The sequence below is a fragment of the Macaca mulatta genome, chromosome 16 (genome assembly GCF_049350105.2).
Source record: "Macaca mulatta isolate MMU2019108-1 chromosome 16, T2T-MMU8v2.0, whole genome shotgun sequence".
Classification (NCBI taxonomy): Eukaryota; Metazoa; Chordata; class Mammalia; order Primates; family Cercopithecidae; genus Macaca; species Macaca mulatta.
In genome coordinates this window covers 52,440,982-52,456,497 of record NC_133421.1, presented here as the reverse complement: position 1 = coordinate 52,456,497, position 15,516 = coordinate 52,440,982, and the positions used below count along the sequence as shown (strand labels likewise).

At 46.7% G+C, this 15,516-nt stretch overlaps 1 protein-coding gene and 1 long non-coding RNA gene across 21 annotated transcripts in view; both read left to right on the top strand.

Moving 5' to 3' along the window:
- MSI2 (musashi RNA binding protein 2) overlaps window positions 1-15,516 on the top strand; it is a 433,576-nt gene that overhangs the window by 283,957 nt on the left and 134,103 nt on the right. The gene's annotated exons all lie outside the window — the stretch shown is intronic.
- On the top strand, window positions 6,154-9,910 carry LOC144335536 (uncharacterized). Its single transcript, XR_013406465.1, has 2 exons — window positions 6,154-6,587; window positions 6,918-9,910. It is a non-coding gene; the product is annotated as an uncharacterized LOC144335536 (long non-coding RNA).

Genomic DNA, 15,516 nt, shown 5'->3' with positions numbered 1-15,516 from the left:
ATGGCCCACGGAAGCAGTAAGGGAGTGGGCTCAGGGTCAGCAACTTCATTGACCCAGAAGTGGTTTTTTTGTAGAGAGGGACAATGAATCTTTTGTTTGGTCCTGTTCCCATAGAGGCCCAGGCTTTGACTCTCACAACATGGTTTAAGATCTCGGTGAGGGCAGAGTGTGGAGGTCTGAAGAGAAGGGAGTCTTTAACATGGCAGCTTGATTAAAAGCACCCCCTTTCTTAGCATCACGGCACTGCCAGTGGCTGGAGAGGGCTGGGCCAGGGGTCGTTGCAAGCCCTGGGTGGGCTGGAGAGGGCTGCCTCCCCGTTGGGACTTAAGATTCCTAGAGGGGTCCCGGTTATTATGCACCTCCAGACTTGAGCTTCTGTTTTCAGTTTGTGGATCAGAGGGTACACGCTATCCCGTCTGTATCTGTATATCAGCGTGGTATGCTGCAAAGAGCTTGAGTTTTAGAGTTGGTCATACTCGGTTTCAGATCCCAGCTTTCCCTTGGGCGTGATATCAGGCAAGTTACAGATGTTTTGCTCCCTTGCTAAGGTAACATACCCGCTCTGTAGGAGTTAAATGATTCCACTTGCATAGTGCCCACTGCACATGGAGAGTGCGGGGCAGCCTGGGTTCTTCCCCTTCCCCCTTAAGTGAAATCACCTGCTTAACTTCTTTAGGCAAACTAAAATCTGTGTTTGAGTTTTGGGGATCCCAGTCTTGAAAAATAAAACCCTTTTGTGGTTGTTTTTTTCCTCTGCTTTGCACACACACATATGCTCGCATGTGCATGGAATATCTTTGAAAGGATACCTGCAAAATTGGTAACAAGGAGTTAGAAGTTCATATTGGTTAAGATCACACGCTCTGAAGCAAGACATATCTAAGCTCTGTGACGTAATAGCTGTGTGATCTTGGGCAACTTACTTATCCTGTCTGTGACTCAGATTCCTTATCTATAAAATAGGACATTGGGTTAGCCTGAGGCTTACGCCATTTAATGAGAATAAAGGGTTTGGAACAGTCTCTGGCCAGAGTAAACACTCAAATATGTTTTATGCACTTGTGCATATCATATGCAGATGTACATACATGAAAAAGTGTTTGCTCCTTTTTTATGGGGAAGAGAATTAAGTGACCTGAGATAGAGACATGGAGGGAATCTTTCTATTATATACTCATTTACATTTTGAATTTTTGTACCTTATGTACTTATTACCTATTCATTTACTTCTTTAGTGTGAGCTTTTAAAATTTATTCCAATTTAAACTGTCAATGCAGTAATAGAACAACATGAAAGAGACTTTTTGAAAGAAAAAAAATTTACCAGCCGGGCTCAGTGGCTCACGCCTGTAATCCCAGCACTTTGGGAGGCCAAGGTGGGTGGATCACTTGAGGCCAGGAGTTCAAGACGAGCCTAGCCAACATGGTGAAACCCCATCTCTACTGAAAATACAAAAATTAGCCAGGCATGATGGCATGTGCCTGTGATCCCAGCTACTCGGGAGGCTGAGGCAGGAGAATTGCTTGAACCCAGAGGCAGAGGTTGCAGTGAGCTGAGATCATGCCACTGCACTCTAGCCTGGGTGACAGAGTGGGATGCTCAAAAAAAAAAAAAAAAAAATTACTCCATCCTAGCACCCTACCACAATAACTATTGTTTGCCTTCTTCCTGGCATGCACATAAAATGTTTTTAAAGTTGGTTGTAACTGTGGGGTTAATATTTGTTGAGCGAGGTGTGGGCGCTGCCTCATCTGAGTTTTCTGTCCCGCCAGGGACACCCAGGAGTTCCAAACCAGCAAGATGTGATTCAATGCAGCTGACCATCCTTCACCTCTGAGTCTCCTCTGTCTTTTTGTTTCCATAAACAGATGATCTGATGGATAGATGAGGATTTTCTTAGTAGTTTCTGCTCTTCCCAGACAACGTGCTATTATTAGAATAGCCAGACTGGCCCTGGTCTGAAAAGGAGCCTGGTTTGCACCAGTTCATCCAAGACCAGAGGGGAGGAGGGCCAGAACAGGGAGGTCCTCCATCCCAGGAGTTCAAAGCGCTTCATAATTCAAGTTTTTAAAAAGTTAAAAGCATTTTTCTACCCCAAGTTATGACTAGTAAACATGTAGGGACCTTACACAGCGTGGCAAATGCAGAATCTTCCTCTGCATTCCCATTGTTTATAGCTTAGGAGTCAAGGCAACACCTGGTTAATGATGCTTGTGAAGTGTCTGGGCCGTGTGGCAAAGGGATAAGAGCTTAGGTCTAGATTCACACTGCAGGACTCACTTTCCAGAGCAACCACTAATCAATTGCTGTGTGACCCTGGACAAGTTACTAAATCTCTCTGAACCTCAGTTTTCTCATCTATTAAATGGTGTTAATGTTATTAACCCATGGACTTGGGAAGTTTAAGTGAGATAGTTTATCTGTGTGAAACATCTGATGCTTGGAAGGCTATCTGTAAATGTTAACTTCATCATTATCATATTAATTACTGTTATTTTACTACTAAGAATACTGTGACTGTCATTACTTTGGGAAGGGAGGCTCAGGCTTGCTGATTGGAGAGAGTGTTAACATCCTAGATGGCTGCTGGCAGGTGCTGTCAAGTTTTCCACCTTGAAGGGTGTTACGGGCTGAATTTTGTCCTCCAAAAACATAAATTGAAGTCCTTATCCCTAAAAGATACCCCAAAAGAAGTCCTAACCCCAAAAAGATAAGTTGAAGTACCTCAGAATGTGACCTTATTTAGAAAGAGGGTCTTTGGAGGTGTAATCAGGTTAAGAGGAGGTCTTAGTGGAGTGAACTGATCTGACCACAGTCCTTATAAGAAGGAACATGTGAAGAGAGAGACAGGGAGATGGCCACATAACCTCAGAGGCAGGGACAGGGGCAGTGTGGCTGCAAGCCAAGGATTGCTGACCAGACCAGAAGCTAAGAGAAGAGCCTGAAACAGATTTTCCCCTGAGCTTTCAAGAGGGCGTGGCCTTGCCAACACCTGAATTTCAGATTTCTCGCTTTCAAAACTGAGAATAAGTTTCTGTTGTTTTAAGCACTCCCGTTTGTGGTAGCTTGTTACAGCAGCCCTAGGAAAATAATAGGGCAAAGCAGAGCTTCCTGCCCAGTATGTCCCCTTGCTCACTACTGGCCTGCAGTCCTGGTGGTCAGACTTATCCTTCTCGCTCTGTGCCTTCCTAGTCACGACCCCCCTTAGCAAAATGATGTGCAAGACAAGTTAGGGAAAAGACCTTTCATTGCAACTGAGAACACAGCCCCCAAAGCCTGACTTGGTTCACACCTTGCCCGAGTCTAATTTACCAAAGACCTTGAAATTGACCTTAGAATGTTAAAGATATATTTTGGTAGACAGAGAGAGAGAGAGACGCTTGAAGAAGTCTGAAGTTTAAATTTTAATTTAGTGGCCTCCAGGGCTCAGTCATTTCTTTATAAGCCAAGGAATAACCAGTACAGTTATGAGTTGTCAGAATTCCCAGCTCCAGCGACACAAACCATACTCATTAGAACGGTGTTTCTAGCTGGCTCGTTCAAGTTGGCAATTCAGGGAAATAATCCAGAAAAAGAAAGGAAGGAAGAAAAAGAAGGAAATCAGGAGAGCTCATGTGTATGACAACATGCACCCTGGCATCCCTATATACCTGACTCCCTTTCTATCCTGAAAAAAAAAAAAAAAAAAAAAAAAAAAAAAAACAGCAAGACAACACTGAACTTCAAAAGCTGCCAAACAGACTTCTTAATTTCTTTATGTTGTCCCAGAAGCCCTTTCAGGCAGGATCATTTGCCAAATTCAATCCTGGAGTGAATTTTTAAGCTAAATTAATGCAGTTGGAGGTCAAAATGGCAACACCTACGGGTCTCCAGTTGTAAGGATGCCGGTGGGCACAGCAGTAATTGATCATTATAGCACTCATGTGGATGTGCTTCTCTTAATCCTCTGGTATGGTTGGCAAACCCAGTAGTGTATAAAAATCGCTGCCATGATTTTAAAGTGATCAAAGTTGTACACCTTTGAGCACTCCCTACGCATTTGAAATTTTTCCCTCAACTTGCCACCCATCTTGGTATCAGGAAATAATTGAAAGCGCCTTCTTCCCCTTGAACGTGTCCAGCATTGGTGCCTATGTTCTAGCACCCTAGGCAGTGCCGGCGCCTCTGCACCAAATCTGCAATGTGCGTACGCAATGCTGACATCCAATTTATTATCTTGGAGGGCTGGGCTGGCTCATGGATGATTCATGACTCTGCTTTCCACTGCCGCTGGAGGTGACATCATCTATTCGGGACCCAGAATAGACACAGGAGCAACAGTGGGCCGTGTTTTGTGTCTCTCTCACCAGCCCTGGGCTCCCTCCCACTTGCCACCCCGCTGCTTGGTGTTCACTGAGTGCGAATGGTGGTGACCCGAGGAGCCCGTCGGAAATATCTCCTTAGTAGAAGGTCATAAATGTGTTTCAACACCGTTGCACAATAAAGCAGAGACAGGACCTTCCCCAAAGTTCATCTCTTCCCTTAACGTTCTTCTAGTTGGAATGTAGATTTCACTGACAACCAAAGAGCTGCTTAACTCTGTGGTCAACTTTGATTTTCTCATTTAGAGACAGGGTTGGTTAGGAAAGTCTGGCTGAGATCATTTATCCCACAGTCTAGCATTGGACACTCTGTATGATGACTGATTGATGTCACGTTAGATGTTGGAATTAGATTGATGGTTTCCACCCTGGCTGTACATTAAAATCCCCTGGGGAGTTTTTAAGATGTCCTGATGCCTCAGTCCCACCCCAGACCAATTAAGTGAGACTCAAAGATAGAGCCCTGGCATTGGTTATTTTTAACATTTTTCCAGCTGATGCTAATGTGTAGTCAGGGCTGGGCACCCCCAGGTCACATGACCTTCAAGGAGCCTTCCAGCTTTAAAACCCTTTAAAAAGGCAGTGCTGCTGACTTGGACCAGGTCTTTGAGCCTGATCTGTATCTGGGCAGTCTGGCACGTGTCCTGGTGTTAAGCCCTGGGAGGGGGCATGCCTCCTTCATGTGGGGCCCTTCATGGGTGACTAGGCCAGCTCCATCCGTTGCCTGTGCCCATGACTTCTTGTAATTTTCCTTTGTGGCACTTCTGAGTTCTTAATGACTGTTATTTGCTTGATTATTTGATTCTTATCTGTGTCTTCCACTCTCCTCCTATGTCCCCTTTGCCCAGCAAATACCATTAATCTGTGACAAGAAGGTGGGCACTCACCTTGGTCTCTGTCTTCATTTGCCTGAAAACTGAGAATGGTTCCTACTGACACTTCCCATCTCAACTTCCTTTGCTCTCACAAAACAGAGATGCGGAAGCCCTGTCTAGAGGGGCATGTAGGAGCCACACCTGTCTTCTGAAGAGGGCCTCGGAGACCTAAAGAGATGATTTGGGAACACTGTTTTTCCGGCACCCAAGGAAAGAACCCAGCAAACTAATGAGAGTTTTTTCTTGCTGGCTTAAGAGGGGGGAAAAGTGCCTTTAGTGTTGTCATAGCTGTTCTTAACAGCTGATTTAGAAGAAGGACTGAAAGTATTGGTTTGAATCTAAAGCATCAGTCCTCTTGGGACCCATGCTGCCTGGTCGCTGCCCTGGAGGGCTGGAGGGAGGGCATGCTTTAGCCAGGGGTCTGCGGCAGTGTTTAAAGTGTCTACGCACTTCTCCCCCAGAGGCCAGATAGAGAGAGGTGTGCGCTTACAGATCGAGTTCTAAATTTCCTCCCCACTTCCAAAATCGCTAGTTTTGGCATCTTAAGTCTTCTTTTAATTAAGTTGATTCATTTGCTCTGGAAAGAGTTTTCCTGATTCAGCTAGTATATTTATGTATAAACTACTCTGGAAACACCTGGCAATTTTTCTGAGTGACAATGAGGAAACATAGTTTGAAAATTATGGTTTAATTTGCTCCCTCCCCCACGCTGTCTTACTTTTTAAAAAATGGGTAAGATTTACAAAAGAAGCTTTGTATTTTGCTCATATGTTTTACAGCAGAGATATGTGTATCAACAATACCTAATAATTTCCCTTTATGTAATTTTTAGAACTCTAGCTTTTAATGGACAATTGAATCATTCCTTGGCAAAGAGGAAATCATCTAATTACATGTTTTTATTTATTGTGAATTTGCAGGTAGGCCCCAGAGAGACTGGTGAGCATATATAAAAAGTTAGAATAAACAGCATCTTAATGACTATTTTCAGGAGTGAAAAGCTATGTTGTCACTTTGGGGTTGCATCCCAGCTCTGTGTGTGTTGTGTGTATGTGCGTGTGAGCATTGCTTGCAGAGTGTGTGTGCCTGTGAGTGTGTTTGTGTGTAGGTAGGAGGGCGCAAGGCACATTTGAAATGGACGTGGCCCTTGGTTGGTTTCTTTTTTTTTTTTTTTTGAGCCAGAGTCTCGCTCTGTCGCCCAGGCTGGAGTGCAGTGGCATGATCTCGGCTCACTGCAAGCTCTACCTCCCGGGTTCACACCATTCTCCTGCCTCAGCCTCCCGAGTAGCTGGGACTACAGGCGCCCGCCACCACGCCAGGCTAATTTTTTGTATTCTTAGTAGAGACAGGGTTTCTTTTTTTTTTTTTTTTTTTTTTTTTTTTTTTGAGACGGAGTCTTGCTCTGTCACCCAGGCTGGGGTGCAGTGGCCGGATCTCAGCTCACTGCAAGCTCTGCCTCCCGGGTTTACGCCATTCTCCTGCCTCGGCCTCCCGAGTAGCTGGGACTACAGGCGCCCGCCACCTCGCCCGGCTAGTTTTTTTGTATTTTTTTTTAGTAGAGACGGGGTTTCACCGTGTTCGCCAGGATGGTCTCGATCTCCTGACCTCGTGATCCGCCCGTCTCGGCCTCCCAAAGTGCTGGGATTACAGGCTTGAGCCACCGCGCCCGGCCTGAGACAGGGTTTCACCGTGTTAGCCAGGATGGTCTCATCTCCTGACCTCGTGATTCACCCACCTCGGCCTCCCAAAGTGCTGGGATTACAGGCGTGAGCCACTGCGCCCAGCCGGCCCTCGGTTGATTTCAAAAAATAAACTGGAATCAAAAACACTATAAAGGATCAAAATAGGTAAGTAAACACCTGCCCCTGTTTTATTTTGCTTTATTTTAGGTTTATGGCCTCTTTAGTATGGGACTAATTAAAATCCCCTGATAAGGCCTAGTACCCTGGCCTGGTCATTAGCAGCGTTGTTCACTTTTCCTGGGTAGGATAAGTGGCTTCCAGAAACAAAGTGGTTTGAATCAGAAATGGCACCTCCTGGGTTCATCCCCTTTTTTCTTTTCTTTATAAGGTTCTTTAGCAAAATGCAGGGGGTAGGGCGCTGCAGGTAGCCCAGCGAATCTTGCTGCTGCCAGGGCAGTAGCAGCTGGGGTGGGAAGAGGAGAGCAGCTGGGGTTGTGTTATTAGTCATTCCATGAAGAGATTGATTTGATAAATAATAAAGCAGTGATATTAGCAACACATGCTTGCAGGTCAGATGACTTCGATGAAAACCCCCAGTTAAGTGTGTGTAATGGTTTGACAATATATATGCCTTCTAAAAACATCCTATTTTAAAATGGAAATTGGACTGTTCATGCAATTCTTAGCAAATATGCCGAGACCATTACCAAAGGGAGCTTGGAAATCTGAAGGATGATCTTTCTATTTAATTTGGCCTCTACCCTCCCCCTTTCAAAGGATGCTTAAACTCACTTTGTTTTCCTGTCCTTGCCTTTTCATTTTGTTAACTGTTTTGATTTGTAAAATACTATGCCTCATACTACACTCCTTTATGATGATTTACTGTGCTGTTCTTATCTTTCACCTTAAATCCTTGATAAGAGCATTTTAAAAATGAAATTGCTACCTGACACTATTATAAAATCTTGGCTGGCAGCCAGTGGAGAAACAAGCACGTTTGGTGGGGGAGGTTGGGGCAGAGAAGGAGACTGAGTTTAGAGAAAGGAAAGATTTTCAAAGGAACTGTATAGCACATTTTCCCCCCTCTGAATTCTGGAACCTCCCCCGCTTTTTTTTTAAGTAGAGCGTTAATGCAACCTCGTAATGCAACCTCGTAAGTGCCTCTTCACTATTGCCTAGTGGACCGTGGGGTGGGCGGTGAGTGAATTGAACAGACAAAGATTCTTTGGGCAAAGGTTATCTGCACCGAAGATGAAACTCCCACATGTCCTTTGCTATGGATTGCAACTGGATGGATGTATGGACCAGACAGATGGATAGCAGTGAAGCGGCTACCATATTTATAGCTAGGAGCACATGCCCTTCTCAACTCCAGACATCCCCACCCCTATATCCCACCTTGTTCTGTTCCAGACACATCAAAGCAGAACCCCCTTTAGTTGCAGCAGCTGTGGCAGTCGACTGACCAAAGATGGAAACTTCCGTGTGTTTGTTTGTCTAGAGATCTCCCTTTATCCACAAAGGGCATCACTGATGGGTAGGGGGGGATCAGTAAAGAGAGCTGTCTGAAGTAGCAGGTTGTTGAAATTCTAGTATTGTGACTTAATGAACTCTTGTCTTTAATTCCTATGACTTGGAGAAGACAGCCATTCTCTCCCCATAATGGAGCTTGTTAACCCATCTCTGCACTGACTGGTGCTTTTATTATTATTATGACGACTGGAGAACATAAGTCTGAATGTTAGAATAACAGGTTTCCCGAGTGCCTGGCAGAGAAGGGGGTGCATAATGATGATGATCTTTCATGGGAATAACAGCGGCCACCGGCTTATCTGGCACAGGCGTTATTACATCTGAGTCGCCTGAAGTGCCATTTGTGAAGACCTGGTATTTATTGTCCTAGATTATGGGGGTGGGGGAGGGGGAGGCAGCAGAAGGGACACTTATCATCCCGTCAGGGCTCGACAGCCGAGGGGCAGCTGCTGGGTGCGAAGGCCACAGTCAGCGGGAGGCCACTGTGTGTAACTGGCGATGCCGGGGCAATTATGCCCAATTTATCACGCACCTCATGAAAATATAATCCACCACCAAAATGACTGCTTTTGGAAACTGTCTTGTCTCTTTTGAGCCGAGACTGGAGACAACCAGACAAGGTTCGGTGGTAACGAATAAAGAAACATTACTTTCTGAACACAATCTTCTGTCACCAGTCACTTTTCAACAGACATTCAATCAAAATGCTAATAGCAGCGGCAACAAGGGACGGCGGTTATTGTAATACTAATTGATTGGTTGGAGGGTGGGTTTTGATAAGTGCAGCTGAAGATTTCTGAAATATGATTCTCTTTAATTACTGTGACGCTAATAAAAAACGAACAAATGATTTAATGATGATTTCCTGGGTAATGGCGTAAAGATTTTGTTTGAGTTTAAAATGAGATAGGGTAAAAACTACACCAGAAAAATAGGGCTCTGGTGGGTGGCCTTGCCTTTATCAAACCTAGGCATGGAGATTCAAATCCAAGAATGCCCTTGGAAGGCTGCATGGCATGGTGATAACGGCCTCTCCTGGGTTGCCAGGGCCGGTCAGGCTGTGGGTGGATGCCAGCTTGAAGTGGTTGGCATTTCTGGGAGTGGGTGCTGATCCGTCCATGTGTTCCCTTTGGGTTTCCCAGGGTGGCCAGGCTGCAGCCTCCCGCTGTGGGGCAGAGTGAACCCCTCTTCCTCAGGAGAGGTACATCTGTGCTTGAGGCTCTAGGGCTTCATGCTCTCGCCCCACAGCCACTGTGTCCTGGGCCCTTCCATGTTCCAGGTGCAATGCTGGTTCTGGCAGTACTGCAGGAAACAAGGCAGGCCAAATCCCAGCCCTCCTGAGCTCATGTTCTGCGGGAAGAAGGAACATACATCACACGATTTCAGGTACTGCTGAGGGCTAAGAAGAAGAGAAAATAGGGAGCTGTTGGCGAGGGGGCCTGGGCCTACTCTGTTTAGGTGGGTAGCTGGGAGTGGCCTCCCTGAGGAGTAGGCATTGGAATTGGGAGGCAGAGAACTGTGAGAAAGGCATTCCAAGGAGCAAACAACAGCAAGTGCCCAGGACCTGGCATGGGAAGGAACTGATGTGTTGGTGGGACAGGTGGAGGCCTGGGGTCTCCAAGAGAGACAGTGGTAGAGATGACTGAGAGAGGTAGACAAGGGCTGCATGGTGAATGATTTGTGAGCCAGGCAAGGCAAATAGGAACCCTCAGAAGAAGGTCAGAAGGGCAGAGGCATATGACTGATGCTCTAGAAAGATCCCACTGGCTCCTGAATTAAGGAAGGACAGGAATGCATGTTTGAAAGTAGGGTGGCCGGTCGAAGTTTGTTGCAGAAGTTCAGGGGAGAGCTGATGGCGTCTTGGGTAAGGGTTGTACAGTGGAGGTGGGGAGAGGCAGTGGGACTTAAAATATATATTTGGAGATAAGATATGGTAGATTCTGATGGATTGGAAATGGGTTATGAGGTGAGGGGAGAGAGAAAAATTAGAGTGAACTCTAGGTTCTTGGGTTGAGCTCTTGAGGGATGGTAGTGCTATTCAATAGTATGGGGACTGCTTTGGTGGAAGGAACACATTTTAAGAAGAAAATCAGTTGTTCTGTTTGAAATTCCCATTGGGATCCATTTGGTTTTGGTGATGTTTAGTAGTTACATAGACAAAAAGTACACACACACACACAAACATGTCTCTGGAGAATTAACATAACCTACCCAATTGTTTTTGCATAAACCTCTCTAAGGAAAGGATTGTTTCAGGGGAACCCTGAGTAGATTTTGTTGTCAGTGTGGTAGACAATGCAACTTGGAGAAAGGGTGGTTGTTTGGTCCCTAAACACTCCAGTTTTTCTAGCATTCAGGGTCCCCTGTGCTTTTCTGTTGTGGTTCATCCAGAGTGTTTTGTGAATGATGTTGCATCGAAGAATCAAAGCATCATTGCATCCACCCCAGCAGGGAAGAGAGATCCCATAGATATGGACGCTCTTTAGTACCCATCGTGGCATCCTCCTCCCAGTGTGTGTAGAGGGGTTTGGGCTCACTGTGAATGTCCTAGGAAGACCAACTCTGGGGTCCAAAGCCCTGACCACTCCCTTCTTCTTACAGCCCCCTGGGTCTCTCGGATTTCAAGGGCTCAACCTGTACAGAGGGGCTTACCCTTTGTATCCCTGTCCATGCAGATTATAGGTGGGCCTTCCTGGGGTGGGTGCAGCTCTGACATATTAATTGGTTTTAAAAAAAAAAAAAAAACAGAAGTCAGATTTGTGTTATTGGGATGGGAGTGGGGGCTTAATTGGGGCGGAGAGGCAGTGATAGCCTTCCTTTCAATTTGTCAAGCTTTCTTTAAAAAGATCTGCCAAAGAAGAAAGGGTAATTAATAGGCTTGAAGTCATTTCCGATGTGTCAGGATTTCTGCCTTGCTTCCAAGTGATAATGTTCGCCGGCTCTGGGCCTCTAGGGAGCCTTCCGTCTTATTAACTTGTCTGGGAGAAACAGGGAGTAGGGACAGCTCGGGCCAGTGGGTGACAGGAAATAAAGATTTGTGGTGTAGTGAGCTGTAAACACTAGGGCTGGATAAGTTTGGTGTGGGGGCTGGGAGCGGGTGGGGGGGCGTGCAGAGGGAGAGGGTTTGCTCTCAAACTCCACTTCATGAAGCAAAGTCCTGGAGTTTCCTGGGTCAGATGGCCACTCGGAGTCAGCCCGGATAACCCCAGGGAAGAAGTGCTTTTAATGAGCGGCGTTTTGACACTCGGCAATTTTTGTGTGTGTTTGCCTCTTCACCCCTTACTTCTCACTGTTTCTTTACCCCTTCCCCACTGAAAAGCTCTTTGGACTTTACAGTAGTTATTCTCTCAAGCCCTGGACATTGCCTGCACACATAGACACCAAACTTTTGACTTTTCCAAAGACAGAATTGTTTTATGTATTTGTTTGTTTGTTTTTTAAAAGGCTCAGTCTCACTATGTTGCCCAGGCTGGTCTTGAACACCTGGGCTTAAGTAATTCTCCCACCTGGGCCTCCCAAAGTGCTAGGATTACAGGTGTGAGCCACCAGGGCCCCGGCCAACAGAGTTGTTAATGAGTCTATATTAAGCATCTAATTGTGCATGGCGCCATCTAAGACTTGGTCAGTTTTGTGGGCTTGGTGCCTGCCCTAGAGGAGTTTATGCTTTGGGAAAACAAGCCCACCTCCCCACTGCCTTTTTTTTTTTTTTTTTTTTTTTTTTGGCAACAAATGGGTTTAGTTGCAACAAATGGGCTGCTGTCCGGCAACTAAAGTTGTGGTTGAGTGGAGAAGGGATGCTGTTTTTCCCTCCGTTTCTGGTAGTTGCTCACTACTGTGACCCTGTTGTTGTGAGAGCTCTTTGCTGTCCTTTCTACCTCACCTTCACCCTATCCTCAGCTATAATACCATTCAGCTTTGAAAATTAGAACCTGGGTGAATCTAATGTTTTGAGTGAATGGATGAATGATGAGAATAGTCATTGTAGGCACTGCTGAGGCTTTTTCATCCATCCTCACATTTAATGTTTACAATCTAGCCACTCCATTTACCTAATGGGTGATTGATACTCAGAGAGGTTAAGTAACTTGACCAAGGTCACACAAGCAGTAGGAGGTGGAGATTGGGATATAAACCCAGGAATCCTGTTTGACAATAGCTCCTTGACCCCTACGTGGGCTCCTGCGTTTGTACTTAGGGGCAAGGCATCAGCAGTTGGCAGAGATCTTAGCTTGATGCCCAAGGCCTTGCTGAGTAGAGAAAGGAGTTCAAGAGAGGCTTGGAGATGGGCCCTTTTTGGAGCAACCTCTGGCTGCAGGGAGGTCAGTTGAGACCCTGGACTGGCATCCAAGCATTTGGAGGAGGGTTGATGCTGGAGCAGGAGCAGCATCTTCACGGGCTGTGTTCTCTCCTGAACTGGGGGAAGCCAGCCTGCCTGCCTCCTCCCACCACCCCATCCCCGCCTTAGTTGTCAGTGAATGCAGTCTTTTCTGAGCCAATTAGAAATCTCAATAGGATTGAGAATAGCTGCCGAAGACAAACGCTCCTTTTAAGTGCTATCAGTGCACAGGAGTGGGGGCTTGCAGAACTGTTCTTAGAGCTTGGGTTTGGTGGCTCCGGCTGGCAGCAGGAAGCAGTGGTTGGCAAGGCATTATTGCAGCTAGTCTGGGGAGGACAGCATCCCAGGCGACCTTCAGGATCGCTGCAAGCACAGATCTCCTTGACAGGCACCCCTGTTTGGGCCTGGTTCTTCTCCTTTGTTAACAAAAGTGCTTAAGAAGTAAAAGTTGAGTTAGTATAGGAAGCCTGAAGTAAATAACGCCGGCTTCAGCTGTATGCAAGCTGTTCCTCACACACTGTGCTTTTCATTGTTTAAAATAGCAAGGTTGGGATTTGGGAGGTCACAGGGAGGGAACACGATGTCTCTTTTCCTTTTGTTTTTGTTTTGCCTCTTTTTACCTTTTCTTTTCCGAAAGTAATTTTTGGGACAGAATCAAAAGTGAAGCAAAAATCCAAATGAGCTCTCCGTTTTCTTTTTTTTTTTTTTGAGACGGAGTCTTGCTCTGTCGCCCAGACTGGAGTGCAGTGGCCAGATCTCAGCTCACTGCAAGCTCCGCCTCCCGGGTTCACGCCATTCTCCTGCCTCAGCCTCCGGAGTAGCTGGGACTACAGGCGCCCGCCACCTCGCCCGGCTAGTTTTTTGTATTTTTTTTAGTAGAGACGGGGTTTCACCATGTTAGCTAGGATGATCTTGATCTTGTGACCACGTGATCCGCCCGTCTCGGCCTCCCAAAGTGCTGGGATTACAAGCTTGAGCCACCGCGCCCGGCGAGCTCTCCGCTTTCTTAATACCCATTTCCCCTTGTCTTTTTCTCTCTGTCAGCTTTGAAGCCGGGCTGGAAAATGTTGGAGATTTTCAGCCTGGGGAAGAGTCGAGGTTCAGGACATTTTTCCTTTTCCTAGGGAAACTCAGAGCAGGGTTAGACAGTTTGCACATCCAAGACCAACACACATAGGCACACACGTAACCCTCTGTCTAGGGCCTGATTCAGTCCGCTTTCGAGAGTGTTCTGAATGAGAGCACTGTGCTGGCGTCTTCCGCCCCAGCCTCAGTTCACAGGAGAATTTTTCAGGAGCCATTTTTCTATTAAACTCAAGAGTAGGAATTGATGGGGGGATGGGGTGCTCTTTGAAGATGCAATTTGAATTTATTTATTTTAATGATTAAAGAGAAAGAATGGTTATTATTCACATGAATGACCTTCCCCCGGTGCTTTTTTGAAAGGAATTGTGTTGGTTTATTCAAAGTGGCTTAGAACTCACATAATGGCCTACTTCTGTGGAGCTTCCTGAATGAAGCCATGAACTGGGAGGGAATCAAAGTCCCCTTATTTCAGGAGGTAAATGGATAGGGGACAAAAGGAGCAATATTATGTCTTGGACTAAATAAGGTTTCCAGATCAGGGGCCGAACCTGCCCCGACTCCGTCTTGAATTCTTCCTGTGCGGGTAGGTCCTCACTGGACTCACCTGGGCTGGAGAATCAGCTTGGCCACAGACTCCTGGCTTGGTGTGAGCCTCAGGGATTGCTGCTGGGAGGGAGGGCAGAGGTCTGTAGGTGGAGAGGTAGGTTCAGGTAGGTGGAGAAGGCACACAGACCGCCGTCTGGGATGAGGTCGCTATTGGATTGGAAATTGCTGTTCAGGCAAAGGTAGAATCAGGTGCCTGACATGTGCCAGTTGCTGCATGACATCTGCCGAGCCCCAGGTGCACCCATGGGGTCATGCATGTACACACACTGGTGTTCTCACACCCCCCTCTTCCTGCCCTGCCATGCCCCACCGCCCTTCCCCCACCTGCTGCTAAAGTCTTAGCTTTCAAATGCAGGTGTTGAGGTTAATAACAAGATGTATCCCAGTTGGCCATTTGCTTATGAGGCTTCTCACTGGGTTCTAAAGGTGGGAAGGAAGGGATTTAAAAAGATCATGGGCGTGAAAGCTGGAAACAGTGGTGTCCTTTGCTTGGGGTAAGGATTGACTAGAGGTGATTTTATATGCTGACCGCTCCTGTAGGAAAAGCAGCTTAGGAAGACGCCATGCCCTGCCTGTGCCCACCCAACCTGTCTCCCCCTGGCTGGACCACTCGCTCCAGACCAATAGCCCAGCTTCCCTGGATCCCTCAGCTCCAAAGGGTTACCTCCTACTCCACTTGCTGTACAGAAGGGTTTTCTGGAACAGAGAATGCCCTGGACCTAGAGCCCCTTGTCCTGAGGCTCAAGGACCCAGCTCATGTGACCTTCAGCAGGTCTCTCCTGCTACTGCCCCAGGACTGACCACACACCTGGGCGCTGTCCCACCACTTCCTCACTAGACCCTCAGGCCATCTGGTCGAGGGGTTTTTACTGCTAACGGGACAGGGTAACCCATATAACCCAGGGGGAGTTGCCTCGGTCTAATTAAAGTTCAGAGTGATGTTCACTGGTCTGTAATTCCTGACTCCCTTCCTGAGAGAGTCCTGGGAACTGAGCTTGGCTTTCTGCCTGCTTCTTGTCTCCGAGCATGGAGACCA